The sequence below is a fragment of the Melopsittacus undulatus genome, chromosome 5 (assembly GCF_012275295.1).
Source record: "Melopsittacus undulatus isolate bMelUnd1 chromosome 5, bMelUnd1.mat.Z, whole genome shotgun sequence".
In the NCBI taxonomy this organism is placed as follows: domain Eukaryota; kingdom Metazoa; phylum Chordata; class Aves; order Psittaciformes; family Psittaculidae; genus Melopsittacus; species Melopsittacus undulatus.
In genome coordinates this window covers 64,759,877-64,776,041 of record NC_047531.1, presented here as the reverse complement: position 1 = coordinate 64,776,041, position 16,165 = coordinate 64,759,877, and the positions used below count along the sequence as shown (strand labels likewise).

The following is a 16,165-nucleotide window of genomic DNA, read 5'->3' as shown; positions in this document are numbered from 1 at the left end:
TCTAGTACCTGAAGTTCTAGTTCTGGAAACATTCAAACACATACTTAATTTTAAAGTAAACCTTATGCATAAACCATTCAAGTGTTGGAATCAAAGGAGAGAGAAAACAGTTCACAGAATATAGTAGCTTATGGGAAAAGAAAACAGTTATAAATGTTTGAGTGTGGAACGAAGGAGTTCCAAGCTAAGATCTTTTGTCTCAGTATTTTTATGAAAATAAAAACTAAACCCATGGAAATCTTACCACCGAAAAATAATCCCATAAAAACACATAAAAAAACCGAAACCAACAAACCAACAAACAAACAAAAAAAGCCAAATCCAAACCCACACAACCAGACACAAAAAAATCCATGCTGACATCTGAAAAATGAGTTTGGGTTTTTCTAAAAGCTCAGAACTTCAGGTGGCACACCAGGTACACAAATCCTGGAGGTTCTGAATCAAACCACAACTTCTATTCTCTAAGAACAATACTAATTAAAATAATTTACTTTAAAATATATTTGGTGTCATAGAGGGTTAATGGCTCCAATTCATATTTTTTTCTTTTCCAAGAACTTACATTATTTGTGTTCTGTCAGCCATGCTGGCAGATCATGTCAAAATATGCCTTTGTTATGAAAATGTGGCTGCTTAAACAGTTTATTTATTTGTGATGTGGCATTTTCTGTGAAACATACACTATTTTCACATGAAAAACCAAGACAGAACCAATTCCTATTCTCTATAAAACTCTGAATGATCTTGTAGAAATCCTGCAAACAATCTAGCACCTTCAGTGGTGGCTTTTTTCCTTTTCTTGCTCTGACCACTAGAACTGAAAGTAACCCAGAAAGAGGAAACACAGAACTTCCCCTTCAGTCAGAACTCTGAAATCTCTTCAGATGTAGTGGGGTTTCACAATCATAGAAGAGGGAAGAATTTTGTCCTCTGTGAATGTCAAATCAACAATTTTCTTGAGAAGCAGTGACAGAACAGCACCTCACAGTGCCTACAGCAACTACAGATGGTTTACTTTGTTCCCATCACTATTACAAACATTTTTGTTCTTGATGCACAAAGGATATACATGTCTTCAAGAAAAAGGTGTCAATCTTCTAAAGGCACTATGCTACCAATAACTGCAGCTAAGAGCATAACCTATTCTCACTTCACACCAATTCTTTGCACTCTTCCATTCCTTGACAACACTTTTTCTGGAGAGGAGGCAGTTGAAGCAATAGCATAAAACACTTCCTGTTCGTGTGGCAAGTCTACATTCTGATAGCAAAATACACACATGAGCAAGACAATAAAAACCCATGGGTTATTTTCCAAACAATGTAAGTGCATTATTTAGCACATGTCAGTACTGCTGATCTAGCTAAGACATACCTTTCTTTTAAGAAATCAACTGTTTATCTTGATTTCAGTTGCACAGAACCAAAACAATATCCTCTGCAGCCAATGTTTCTAAGTGAAGAATAAAGTTCCCACTCTAGTTCCCCTGGAAAACACACTCTTTCTAAATACAGGCAGGGAAGTTCTCAGGAGCACAAGGAATAGGAATCAGTGGAGAAATTTAGGATGAAGCCAGCTATACATTTCCTCACACACACTCAAATGGCATCATTAGTGCATGAAGACAACAGAAAAGTTCAGATATCAGACCAAAATGGTACTTAAGCACTAAAACAGGCATTTAAAGACTTTAACACATTTCATCATTAAATGCATAGAAGACTGGTGTTCCAATTTCATTTAAAAAGAGAGAATTTTGTAAGCTAGCACTTACATACCTTAATAAAACTGATGTAAATGGACATTTTATAGGTGCAGTAACATGTTCCAAGATGTGTGGTTGCCAATTACACACACCTCATATGTTGACTGATGAACACACACACCCTGGTGTGTGTTCTTGCTTACATATCTCACATGCATCCTTGTTAAGTAATGGAATAAGACTTGCCTTGCAAACTGGCTAACACTGCCTCTTCTCGCTCAGTAACTTCTGCAAGAAATACTCACTGCTAAGAAAATCAACTTCTAAAACACAGCTAAGATATCTGCAATCTCAAGTACAGTCTCTCCATTGCAAGACCCAACTCTCTGATAACCTCAATTTTCTGTATAACACTGTCAGGCATGTGTATTCCCCAGACTGGTTGGCATTCAGCATTTTTCTGCGTGCATTGCTGCCTATTGTGAAGACAGTCCTCCTCCTTTTTGCATACCAGCTAGTTTCTCTCAATGATTGCCTGCTTTACTATTTTCTCATTATGAAAAGATGGGCATGCTCATGTTCTCCACACAACAAGGTACACTGTGGTGCACAGCCAGCTTTCTTTTAGAATTATTTTTCTCTTTTAAAACTTTGGTTTTTATAATTTTGTTTTGCTTATTTTGAATAAATGCTGGCTAGTGTGCAAGAGCTCTAGCAGAAAGGCATGCTTTCTTCAAAACAATGTATTTCTTAGCCTGCTGGAAACCAATTTGTGATTTTTATTGTGTTTTGGTTTGGTGTTCCCCCTCCCCCCCCCCCCCCAGTCACAGTACTTAATTCCAAATATATCAACACCAGGACCTGTAGCTCACCTATCATGCTCATTTCTGACAAGACACAGCAAAACCAGTGCCAGTCTTCTACAGAACCTGTGCACAAAGGAATTCAAATTGTCTTAATCTCATTATACTGTGTGATGCTTTATCTCTCATTCCTCTGTTTTCAGTGAGAGTCCAACTGTGCTTGTCAGGATCTGTCTATAGATAACAGCATGTACTGGCAGGGTAAGGACTTTTCCTGTGCTACCTCTCTATTGTGACACATAACAGACCCCTTCATCTCATCTACTTCTCCTGCATAAAATTTGCATCTCCTTTATGAGGTTTAATACCAAAGGAATTATGTTATACAGGAGCCATAATTTCTGATGACAGTTATTCAAAGCAACAAGAACGAAGACTGAGGGTAAAGAACTGTCCAAGACTCTCAGGAGACTTAGCAATTGGATAATATTCAATATAAGTACATGCAAAGCAATGAATATGGGACTTCAGGAAATTCAATCTTTCCTTCATATATAAATGGATGCGCTGCAAGACAAATCATTACCACTTCTAGTTTTAATAGACTGTGATGAACAGTTTATCTCAGCTCTTCACAGTGATCAAATATAAGCAAACCAAGTGTTAAAAATTCAGAACCACTAATAAAAGAGTAAAGATCAAACCAGAAAGAATCATCATACACTATACAAACCCATGTTGCAGCCACAGTTTGGATAGTGTAAGCAGTCCTCATCCCTTTCTCTCAGAAAGGATATAATAGATCTGGAAAAGGTTCAGAGAAGGACAAGGATGATCAAAGGCACAAGACAGTTTCTGCTTTAGGCGCAGTGGCTCTCCTTTCATTCTGCACCCTGTTCACTGACTCCAGTTATTCAGAAAGTGGGGCTTTTTTTTTTTTTAAGAAAAGATTATATAACTCATAGAAAGGTAGAGGGGTGCAAACCAGAGAAAGATTCAGGTTTGTATATCAGTTATTTTGAGAACCAGCTGCTTTGCCAGAAACAGAGCACAGAGATGTGTGGACTGGGGGCACAAAGGCATGATTTGGCATTAAAAGCATCATTCTTGTTTGTTTCCTGAGAGAATGTGAAAAATTATCATGAACTTTGTTCAGAAACAGGTTCTAAAATGCCCACAAACTTGTTTTGGGTTTTGGCTTTTCCATGAAATACCAATGAGAAAGCCAGAATGATGTTTCACTTCTTCATCTTCTATCTGTGAAGGCTACTTAATTTGCCTTCCTTAGCATTGTTTTAGGAGGTACTACTGCAGGTGACACTGAAGTATGTCACCTATACACAGGACACAATGCATAAGCCAGCAATGACTGCAGCCCTCTGCATAAATAGGCCAGTTTTTCAAAAAGTTTATTTACCTCTATTTCATAGAATCATAGAATAGTTAGGATTGGAAAGGACCTTAAGATCATCCAGTTCTAACCCCCATGCCATGGGCAGGGACACCTCACACTAAACCATATCACCCAAGGCTTCATCCAACCTGGCCTTGAACACTGCCAGGCATGGAGCATTCACTACCTTCCTGGGCAACCCATTCCAGTACCTCACCACCTCACCATTTCTTCCTTATATCCAGTCTAAACCTCTGCTGTTTAAGTTTCAACCCATTACCCCTTGTCCTACCACTACAGTCCCTAATGAATAGTTCTCTCTGTGTCTTCACCTGAAAAAAAATTCTAGTGGCATTTAAATACAGGTTCTGACATCCTTTTCTATCATCCTGACAACTTGAATGCATATGATTAATTTCATAATAGATTTTTCTATTTTCTAAAGTCAATTTTCATAAGATCCTTTTATGCTGAATTTTTAACTTTGGGAGAGGTTATGAATGGCAAAATAGAATAAATTATCCTATCTGAATTAGTGTCTAGTAAATACAAAACAGCTGATTTCTAGATTTAAAAGAGGTAATACAAAGCAAGAATTGTCGGTATGACATGATCAGCAATACCAAAGTACAGTTCCCAAAGCCACCTTTTAGAGCACCTGCAAGGATGCTGTAGGCAGCAATCAGAATTTTGTTATAAAGTATATACAAAGCATAATTAAGAGAAGTATTTTTCAAAATCTTTTCCATACATGTGGTATATGCTTCTCTGCAGCACAAAGCTTAATTTGCCACAGAGGGACACACATTTAAAACAATTACACCTTGATTAATTAAATTCTTCAACACAGTAAGAACATAAGCCCAAAAAGGAGCAGTCACCAGATCTGGTGATTGGCAGATGTGGCACCACTCAATCAAAATACTCATTTGACTTTCAGACCCTTCTCTCTCAATCAGTTTCAAAAACCTTATAATCTACATGTTTTTCTAGGTTATTCCAAAAATCTAGCAAACTGTTGAGATCCTAAGCCAACTCTTACAACTGTATACACATCAAACCATACAAAGCTTCAAACAAGCTTTTGTTATTAAATTACATTGACACATGCAACACTGAGGTACTCCAGTGACCATCCACCAATTTCCACTGCTCACAAGAGATGTTCATATAGCCCTAGCTTTGCACTCCTTCCACCTACCTTATGAAAATGACATATTATGAATCAGTGATCCCAGATGGTTCCTTTTTCTCTTATTATAATAGTACTACCTTCATTTAGCTTGAATGTTAAGAACTTTTTTAAATAATTAAAATCTTAAGAAGAAACTTGTTTTTCCTAAACAAAGCTATTATCTTTCATTGTTGTATGTACTGCACATAAATGGTATTTTCACTTATCCTTAAGCAGCAAGTGCATCACATGTGCAAGACATCCAGCTTTCATCACTGAAGAGGTAAAGCTTGATCTCCTTCAACACAAAAGAAAAATCAACCAGTGGAAATTCTGCCTATGATGTCCTATTTTTCCTTCTCCCCACAGAGGTTTCACAAACAAAAAAAAATAGTCCTAATAAACTGAATGGACTAATGATAGCATCAAATATCCAGAAAGAACCTTAAGCAAAAGATTATTAATATCCTTACTGAGAAACAAGTGTGTATCAGCTAATCCCTAAATTCAACATCTCTTCAGAGTTCTTTACTAATGTATGGAGCTTGATCATACTCCAACTTGCTCATCGTAAAGCTCAGAGGTTCAGAGGTTTTCTAAACCTAAACCTGAAACCGTCACCACCTTAAAGCATTCCATCAAACAATGTCATTGTACGCTGGCCACCTCAACCTCCCAGGCTGCACTCCATTATGGTTGATACTAAATGAGTGATATACAGTGCTGGGCTTTTTATTTCACCATTACTTCCATTTCTACTCAAACAGCTTCCACCTTATTAGGGGAGAGAGAAGTATCAAGACCTACTATAAAAGTCAGCCAACACTCTACATTCTAAGATCATGCATTTAGTAGCTCACGCTATTCTGAGCTTTGAACTTGTCCTTTCCAAGCTGGCTGGCTGCCTTCAACTGACTTTTTTATAAAATTCCAGTCAAAACATTCCAGCTCTTGCATGAAAAGGAGACCAGGAAAAATGTTACTTTATTTACAATTTTTAAAAATTAATAAAAATAAAATTATTTCACACTACCCTTTGAAGGGAGGTCCTGAGACCTGACCACATTAGAAGGACTTGAAACATCTCAACTTAGAATGAGGTTTCTTGACATTCTGCAGATACATTTTCCAACTTTTGATCACTCAGAGACAGATCCTTACCAAGGCTTCAGGATTCTCCAGGCCATGCTGGATCCAAGCTCCCAAAATGAGAACAGGAAAATGACTTCTCCCTTTGTGGAGTCACGTGAATCAAGTCAAGCAGGAGGAGCAGACAAAGAACGCCAGAACTGACTCCACGAGAAATAAAAGTTTGATACGAGAAGTGAACAGACTGAAACCCAAGGTGGACACTGAGCAAAAATGATACTCATTAAGAAAGAAATCTACCCATGGAAACCTGGGAGGAAAAAGAGGACTGTGGGATTCTAGCTGGACAGGGATACATTCAATGAGAAGTACAAGCAGAGGGAAATAAAGATGTCAACTGAACAAAATGACTAGAAGCAAGAATCATATTGAGATTAGATTAACAGTTTGCTGAAGATCATGAAGTCAGAAGACACAGGAAATACAGACCAAGAGAATACTGCATAAAGAGAGAGCAGGCAAACTGAATATGGAGAATACCAAAGAAAGAATATAAGGAAGGAGTTATGCTTATGGAATGTTGGAAGAAACATTACCACTGAAAAAGTAATTTATCTATCCATTACCATTCTTTTATATTAGACCCCACAAAGAACAGCAAAAGAATTTCATATTGTTGTTAATTCATCACCTATTTCAAGCAAGCATGTTTTCTATGGCAGACACAGAGAGTCCAGTACTGCTGATAACCACAAGGATCTCAGTATGACACCGAACGATGGAATCTGAATGCTCTCCCCAGAAATTGTTCATCTGATTTTAAACAGTGTAAATCAAAGCCCACCAAAAGAAATTAGGTATTAAAGTAACCAGAGGCAATCATAATGACTCGTAAAAATAATTTTCTAAATTAATGCAATTTAATTAATCATGCACAATGAACGCCACTTTAATTAATGTACATAAAGACTGCATTAAGATGCATAAGCACAAAGAAGAATGAATGTAGATTATACACACAATCTTACCAATGACAGTTCTTAACTCCTGTGTGCTCAAATAACAACATTCTCTATAATGCTCTTTCAATATAATATACACAAACTCCATACATACTGTGCATTTTGCATCCACAAAGAGGAAAGCTGTGCAGAAGACCAACTGCAAAGCAAGCCCTGAGTGTGTCCATGGCTACAGCCCAAGTACTATAATTGCACCTGTTCCTCTAGCTTCCGTAGCTCACAGTACTACACTAACACCCTTTTCAGCGTCACTTTCATAAATATTTAAAACTTTTTGGAACGTCTGTTCCTTAGCTTTTATCAGTAGCCTAATGAGGCTTATTAAATATAATAAGATGCATGCCATCCAAGACGCTTGACTGTGAAATATGCCTTGCTGCACTTTGCTTACCTGCTGTGAAACCCAGTAACCCCAATTACAAGCTACCAAGGCCCTGACAGCTCCTGAGGACGCTCCCATGGGAACAGAGCCAAGCCACATGTCTCTGGAGGGTTACTCAGCTGTACCCCTCCCCTGCACAATCCAAACACTGACACAAAGTGGGAAGAGTGAACCGGAAGGATTTAGAAGGAATGGGTTATCATCATGCAAACTGTTCTCAAGTAGGATGTGAAAACCTGTACCTTTATAAGCATGTACAAAAGTTTTAGCAGTTAAAAATCTGTATGGGCACATGAAACTCGGCCATAAAATCAGTGTTACTCTCTAGATGAAGTTACTTGCTTTGTCAATAAGCCCACATGAAAAACAGAGTTGGCCCAACCTAACACTTAGGAATTAATAGCCAGTCCTCATGTACTGCTCAAATGCACCCCATTTTTAGAAGCTTAGCTCATTTTAATCCCATATGACCATTCCCGGAGGTATTTAAAAGGTGTGTAGATGTGGTGCTTAGCGACATGGTTTAGTGGTGAACTTGGCAGCGCTGGTTTAGTGGTTGGAATCGATGATCTCAAAGGTCTTTTCCAGCTTTAATGATTCTATGGTTCTATTCTATGTTCCCTGGTTAGCTCACAAATACAGTATCATTTCCATGTTACTGTTCAAAAAGTAAAACAAAGACCCCCACCTGGTATTACAGTTACAGACTCATTGAACTGAGGGGTGATATTTACATAGCAAACATGAATGCCTTTTGAATTTCCCACTTTGCTAATAACCTGGAGGCTTTCTGACACCCTGCATTCCTCATCTGGACTTGGTGAGTTTAGGAAGTATAAGTAAGAACAAACTCTGGCCCTCTGCTTTTACCATCCCATATCTGTACTTTTCCAAATAAAATAAATAAGCTTTGATACCTTCAAGTAAGTTTTCTGGTAGGTGTTGCAGAAAAGTTTATGGAAGTATTAGTGATGCTAAAATATATGACTGAGTCAATGTAATGAACGCTTTCCCGTATACAGAATAAGAGCAGGCGTATTTACTTTTCTATTTGAAGTAAAGCTATTATATTTTTACGTACATTGTTCAGATGTACATTTTCACAGAAAAAAATGAAGCTAGCTTATCCTGGCCCTATAGCCTATCTGTCAAAGAAGAAAATATGCAGCCCAGCAAGTTTTCCCTCTAACCCTTCTTTTCAGGCAAGTAATAAATCTTGAGGGAAAAAGTCACTGTGTTCTTCAGCTGTCACCACTAAGATTTTGTTTTTCAAAACCATAGCAGCCTTAAGGCTGATTTACTACTCAGCTCTCCACACTCTGACAATTAAATTGTTGGAAACAAGAATGACTTTTGCACACCTGGAAATATTTTATTTGCTGTACTCCTGAGAAAACAAAGTTTTCATCAGTGAGGAAGGAGGCAGGGGAAGGGAGAGAGAGGAATTCAGGTGAATCTTAATACCTTGTTCTCGATTTAAAGAGAAACTTCATACATAAGTACCTGAACACAGAAACTACCTCTGCATTCAAAGAGAGTGGTCAGGCTCTTTAGGGACTATGGGTTCACTGTACAATCCAGCATCAAATCATCAGCATGGAAGTCCTGGCCAGCAATCAGCTATGCTCATCATCTGTGTCTATGCAGTCATTTCAGCTTGGCAGGTGAAAAAAATGAGTGAATTAAATGATTCAAAAGCTGTCACACTTTTGCTGGTTTTTTTGTTTGTTTGTTTGTTTTAATAAACTTGATAATCATAGAATCATAGAATAGTTAGGATTGGAAAGGACCTCAAGATCATCTAGTTCCAACCCCCCTGCCATGGGCAGGGACACCTCACACTAAACCATATCACCCAAGGCTTCATCCAACCTGGTCTTGAACACTGCCAGGGATGGAGCATTCACTACCTCCCTGGGCAACCTACAGTGGGCCCAAGGTCTAGGTTTTCACAGTCCCTGCATCCGCCTTCCAAGACTTGGGTGCTGCGGTCAGAGCCTTTGCCAGTGAAGATCGAGGCAAAGAAGCCATTCAGAACCTCAGCCTTCTCCAAGTCCTCTGTAGCTAAACTCCCGAAAGTTTCCGGAGGGGGCCTACATTGTCCTTAGTCTGTTTTTTAGCCGCTTCATACCTATAAAATCCCTTCCTATTATCTTTAACATCCCTTGCCAAGTTTAGCTCCAATTGGGCCTTAGCTTTCCTAGCTTGGTCCCTAATAAGCTCTTTATCACCCGAAAGTGTGAACATTTGATATTAATAAAGGCAAAATTAGTCCTTTGAGAAACATCTATGTTCCAGAGCACCTCTTTGTCCTGGTCAGAGTTGCAAATTCAACAAGATTAAGGGTAGAAACCCAAACACATACCAGAGAAAACCAATTGATGGAAAATATGATGATGCCAAAATTGTGAAACTATGTTAGAGTATCAGATCCTCTTTTTAATGGCATGAAGTTTGATACCATTTTTCCCTAAAGCTTTATTTTCTGAAAATTTATTATATGCTTGAGAGCAATCTTGTCTTCAAAAGAAATCCATATCTCCTGTTATTTCAAAGACCCACACTTGCACCTGGGCAAAATAATGTAACTACTGTAGGTGCTGGCAGACTGAGAAGGAGACTCACAAAATCTCACTTTCCAGTTTTAATCCCAGGGCTTTACAAGAATATTAGGAGTGCCCTTTGACTAGCAGAGAGTCATTTCAGCGTTTAAAGTAAAAAACTAATAATTCAGCAGCATAAACAGAATGGCAACTGTGTTTATGTACATTGATTCCTACTCTGAAATACTTTCCCACCTGTTCTATTCTCATGACACCTACAAAGCCCATCTACAAATGAAAACTGATCTTAGTAATACAGTATCAGACAGGGAAAGCAGTTTAGCAACTTGTTAGTTATCTTTACCAGTCCAAAGGACAGACTCCATCTCCAGTAACCTAGCCATGTGAAATTAAGAATGTAAAAGGATTTCACTCTAACTAGTGTTTACTTAGTACTAATTTATTCAACTGTCATAAAATAAAATAACTTTATGAAGCAGTTCCAGCATAACCTCCTTCTAAAGCACCCAATCTTGTGTCTTGTCTTCCAAATCTGGATGAAAACTGCACAAAAGCAATGCTGAGAAATTACCCCATTTAAATGCTGAGAAATTACTGCCCTTCCCTGCCCAGGACTTTGCTCATAATGTATCACTGCAAGGCCAAGGGACACTCAACTGCTCACCCTTGAGCCAAATCCAATGCAGAGCAGATTGAAAAGCAAGATATTTACATTTCCTCCTCCAGAGTCCTAAAGCACTTAGCATAAGCCTTCTTTCAGGTGCAGGTCAGTTAGGGGGTTTCCCACCTGAGTACTAGGGGGACAAGAGGGGAAAAAATCATACCATGACAAAAACCCCAACGCTCTCCTTCACAAATCCATGACTGACATCTGTTTTAATGTACCTAAAGCAGCAGGGAGCAGTGGGATGGTTTGAGAAGACACAGAGATAGGGTGCTAACTGCAAGGAAAAAAATTTCCTGGTGAAGGTAATCAAACAGCACAGCAGATGCTAAGAGGCTGTGAGATTTCTATCCTTGGAGAATCTCAAAACCCTGCTGCACCAGCCCTGAGCAACCTTACCAAGCACTGAAGCTGGCCCTGCTCAGCTCAAGCAGGAGGCTGGACCAGAAGATTCCCAGGAGCCCCTTCCAACCTATTGTGTTTTATGATCTTTAATCAAATCAGTGAGGAGTGGAAACTTAGCACATGACTGATGGGATATGTGATTTGTACCTCTACGGTCCTACACTGTATTTGGTATAAACTGAAATCCTACAAAGTCAAAGCTGTAACACAGAAAGAACCTTTAGCAAAATGTATGTGACCAAAACGAAAATCACAAATAAACAGCTATGTAAATAGGAAAATGTATCACATGGTAGGGAGTTAATTTTGTGCCGCTGCATCTGATTGCTAAATATGCTTGTAGCATCATCTGCTTTATAACAGCACATACACACTTCCAGACAGTAATGAATAAATCTGCAAGATTCCTTCCTATTCCTTTTAACTTGTAAAACTGCAAACCTAAATATTTGAATTTCTTCCATAAGCCTTCAGAAAGATAGAACTTTGATGTTTTCAAAAAGGAAGTATTATTTACTTTTCCTGCAGGCAAGAAATTAAAATTTCTTTACTGATTCTGCCAAATGGCTATATCATGGATTTTTTTATTTTCATCAAAACAAGCCACTTTAATTTAAGGTTGTCCCATAACTACACAGTAATTAACATTTTGGGGGTCAGATCATCTTGATGAACCTCTCTTATTTCTCTGCCCAAAAGACTCCTCCAAATCCAAATGAACCAGAGGGTGTGGAAGTTTTATTTCACACTTGGCAACTACTATGAAGAATACAGGTTGCAGTTTTATTTTGTTTATGTAAGCAGGACAACCCAGTAGTATACATGTGGTTTTTAAACTAAATAAGCTGAATTCAAACCCAGTGGTTAATACACCAAAACCAATGGCGCTTAATTAAGGAAGAGCAAAACTTGCAAGTGAAGGAAGAGAAGGAAAAGAGGAAGAAAGTAAGGGAGCAAGAAGGTTTTAAAAAGCAAAATAAATATGCAAAAATCTGCACTGATACAACACACAAAATATATGTTTCATATACAAATACACAAGATAATTTAAAACTGGGAGACAAGCCCTCTTGTACTAACAGAGAATTTGCTAAGATACAGCTCTTCAGTATTCAGCATACCAGGATAGTTTCTGGTTTAAACTACACTGAAGCCCATGAGCACAGACAAAATCCAGACCATCATCAATCTAGAGACAATAGGCAGCACTTGACAGCACAGCATCTCATCAATCTTCATTTGTCCCATCACATCCTGTCATTCTTATGCAAATAGCATATTTGAGGATACATCTTTTCTGCACCCCACAATAAGGAGAAGTGAAGCTGTCAGGAGCACCAGGATGTCATCCTACACCACAGGCCATCACTTCACTCAGCACCTTGTGTTTTACATCACAGCTAATGTGTCTGACATTCAAATCTGGCCCAGCAGGAGATAAAACTATCTGACACCCCAGCAACATGCATCTTGCTTCCTGTGCAAAAACATTCACTAAGGTCCCCAGGTGGGATAGTCTCTCTACTTTCACTGTACTCTTGCTAATGGAGATTGAAATTGCTTCAGAGGAAAGAAGATATCTGCATGGGCAGGTAATGATAGCAATTCACCCTTCTCACCTAAGAAATAAGCCCAGTACTAAAAGGCTGGGAAAACAGATTCCACTGGAAAAGAATAAAAAGACACAGAGATGCTGATCAGTTGGTCCAGGTTTTCTTTCATGGAAATTTTTCAGCCTACACCTGAAAATTTGTCTACTTATGTGTCTGAATAGAACATTTAATTTCAAGCTAAGTAAATTATAGACAGTGTTCAAAATACTTCATGCAAGGTTTGTGGGGATGAGTGATCTCTCCTACTAGGCCAACTGACACATGGGAACATACAGAAAGTTTGGAAACATAAGAAGTTCCATAAAATTACTGCAAAATATTTTAGGTATGAAAAAATCACTCCTGAGTGGGTAAGTCACCAGAAACAAAAAGTATTTACCAATTATCACTCATCAATTCTACTTATGGAATGAAGAATAAAAGGGAAGATTTTACTATTATTACTGACTCAGACTGTTTTGTTTCTGTATCACTTTCAAAGAATGTTCAGAACATCTTGTTCTCAAATATTTCCCTTCCAAGAGGAATCACTTTCTGTACCATACATGGCTGAAAACTGTTCATGCTGGTTTTGTTTTCTTATGAAAAACAGAAACCATCCTCAAGTATTTCCAGCATCACATGAATGAGATGCAAAGTAGCTAAGTGCTACAAATGTGGGACACAACTTTGTATTGAAATATTATTCCAACCCTATGATGATGTCTTAGAGAAATTACCTTATTAATAGACATTCGCAGCAAGTCAAAACATGTTTACCATTAAACATAACTTTTTATGAAGTCTGACTCAAAAGCTATTCACTACCCAAAACAACATAGTGTAGTGTTTACAGAGATGATGAAGTCTGCACTAGGCTCAGGGGAATACCCTTTCATTTGATATTCCCAAATGCTGCTTTCAAATTACAAAAGAAAAACCATCACATATTTGTCAATTAAGAAGCAGTTACATAAATGAAAATCCTGAATGGATTATTATCAATTTCGTAAGTGCATATTGTAAAACTCAAAAAGCATGCACTCCTCAAGCATTTATTGGTTTCAAAAGTGCAAAGGTAGTCACAAGAAATATACCAGACATCTTCCCAGTCCTTGGAAGGAAAGAACACAGACTGCCTTGTGTCTGTATACCATATGTAAAGTTCATGCATTAAAATTACTGTATAGTCATTATATACCTACGAAAACAGGGCATGCACTTACTGTAATATAGTGAAATATATAAAATATCAAATTGATTTAACAAAATGTTACCTTTTCAAAGGGATCACTGATCACAAAGTAAACTAAAAGCCCATACTGAAATATTTCCCATGAAGTGAAATTCGCAGTACAAACTTTCTGGTGCCAGACTTCTTTCTTCCAGGATTAAAAAAAAAATAAAATAAAATGTGCAACTCATGCACTGCAAATATTACATAGACTCAGGACATGGTGGTGGCCTGGTATAGCCTATCTGGTTTGGATGAAGCATGATGCAAGAAATACCAACTCATGTGACTCTCCAGTCCTTTAAATCTCAGTTTAAAACCCCCCTTCCCACAGACTGGTGGAATTTGGTTCTGCTACTCTGTAAACAAATGCTTTCTACAAAGCTACCATAACTTATTATACCTTGGTAAAAATAGTACTAAATAAAAATAAAAAATATCCATTTATGGTTTATTGCTAATAAAATTCATATAATCACACATCTTGCTATTATGGGTGGCACTGTCTCAGGCAACTTCTTCTTTAGAGTCAAGACTACCGACTTTATTAGGGAGAAGAACACATAAGAGATGTTGTCATCTAAACACAACTGCGCTGTTAGTTCTTAAAAGTTTACCACCCCACAAAATTCAGATGCACAAAAGATGCCAAACTTTTACCCACCATAATAAAATGAAAACTTTCAACATCAGACTAAGTGGTCTGGCTTTGCTCCAGTGATGTAGGTACAGCTGGCATATATCAAGAATCTAGGTATCGCAGTGCGGTACCCTTAACACACGGTAGTACTGCCCCAGTATTGCCAATATTTCAAATATATACTGTTCCAATATACCAATATTTCAAATGAAAGCTAAAATATAAAAAAAAAATAGCATTCACTGCAGGCCCAAGAGAAATCTAGCAATGGGAAGAATGACAGCTGAATTCCCAGGTGGTGACACAGATAACACAGTACAATGTTGAACTGAGAAGGAAATTTCCCTTCTGTTCAACAAACAGAATTTTTTCAAATTCAGCTCAGTTTAAACCCAAAGAATAGTAGCAAAGAAAAATTCAATCTGCTTGAAAAAAGTGGAATCTTGAAAACTTCATTTTTGCACAGCATATTTTTCACTGAATATTTTTAATATTTTTATAATCTACTGAAAACTTTCTGATAACTCTACTTTGCCTTGGTAGGCACACTTTGTCAGGACACCATCAGCTGTGGGTCTTCCTCCGGTTCAATAGGGAAAAGTCTGTGTTCTGATCACAAAAATAAAGGTTTTTTTTTCCCCCAAGATTTCATGTGTGTATGAACCCTAAAGTGTGTATGTCTTACATGTTTTACGCCCGAATGCCCCAAGACAAACAGAAAATCTATTCCAGACACAGCTTAAAATGGGAGATTCTGTTAACATTAAAAAGATTTAAGAAACCTATAAGAAACCCTAGAAAAGATCAGGAAAAATCAATTGTATTAACTTGTCATCAAATTCATGAATGTTGTGAAGGTAAAGAATTATGGGATAAAGAACCTCACCAACACTACAAAATGTATCACAATAGAAATCACTTCAGACTGGTCCATCTACTGCACTTTGCTGTGAGAAGACACAGCAGTGGGAGAGAGTTTTAAAGTGGATTTTCTAGAGGACTGTTGGGTTGGTTTTGGAGGTTTTCCACAGTAAGTGTTACAACCCTCACATTTTTATTAACTTGAAATGTTCTTGTCACTCCAGAAGAGATGTTGCAGGACCTAAGGAGAATTTGCACCATTTACAGTTGGAAACCATATTGCTAGCAGCAGGCTAATGGCACTATTGAGATATTTAATCTTTTGAAAGGAAGTAACTAATGAAACCAAACTCGTGCATAAATAAACACAACAGAAGCAAAAACCACAGAAGCAGTTTGACAGAAACGCTGTTGCACAAGTTCAATGAGCTTGATTTAAGGAAAATTTCTTCTAGGAAAAAGATACTTAAGGCTATCACAAAACATTTTGTTTCTGTTAAATATTCTGTAGAGAGGAAAAAAAAGTGAGGGACAATCTTTGCTTTTGCCTTTCCTTCATTTGAAAACTTCTACTTTTAATCATTAGATTGACTAGACAACAGTTTGGAGAGAAACAGAAAGGGAATTACAGCAA

General features: G+C 37.7%; 1 protein-coding gene across 1 annotated transcript in view; it reads right to left on the bottom strand.

The window, feature by feature from the left end:
- Positions 1–16,165, bottom strand: part of AFG2A (AFG2 AAA ATPase homolog A) — a 231,644-nt gene that overhangs the window by 155,212 nt on the left and 60,267 nt on the right. The window lies entirely within an intron of this gene.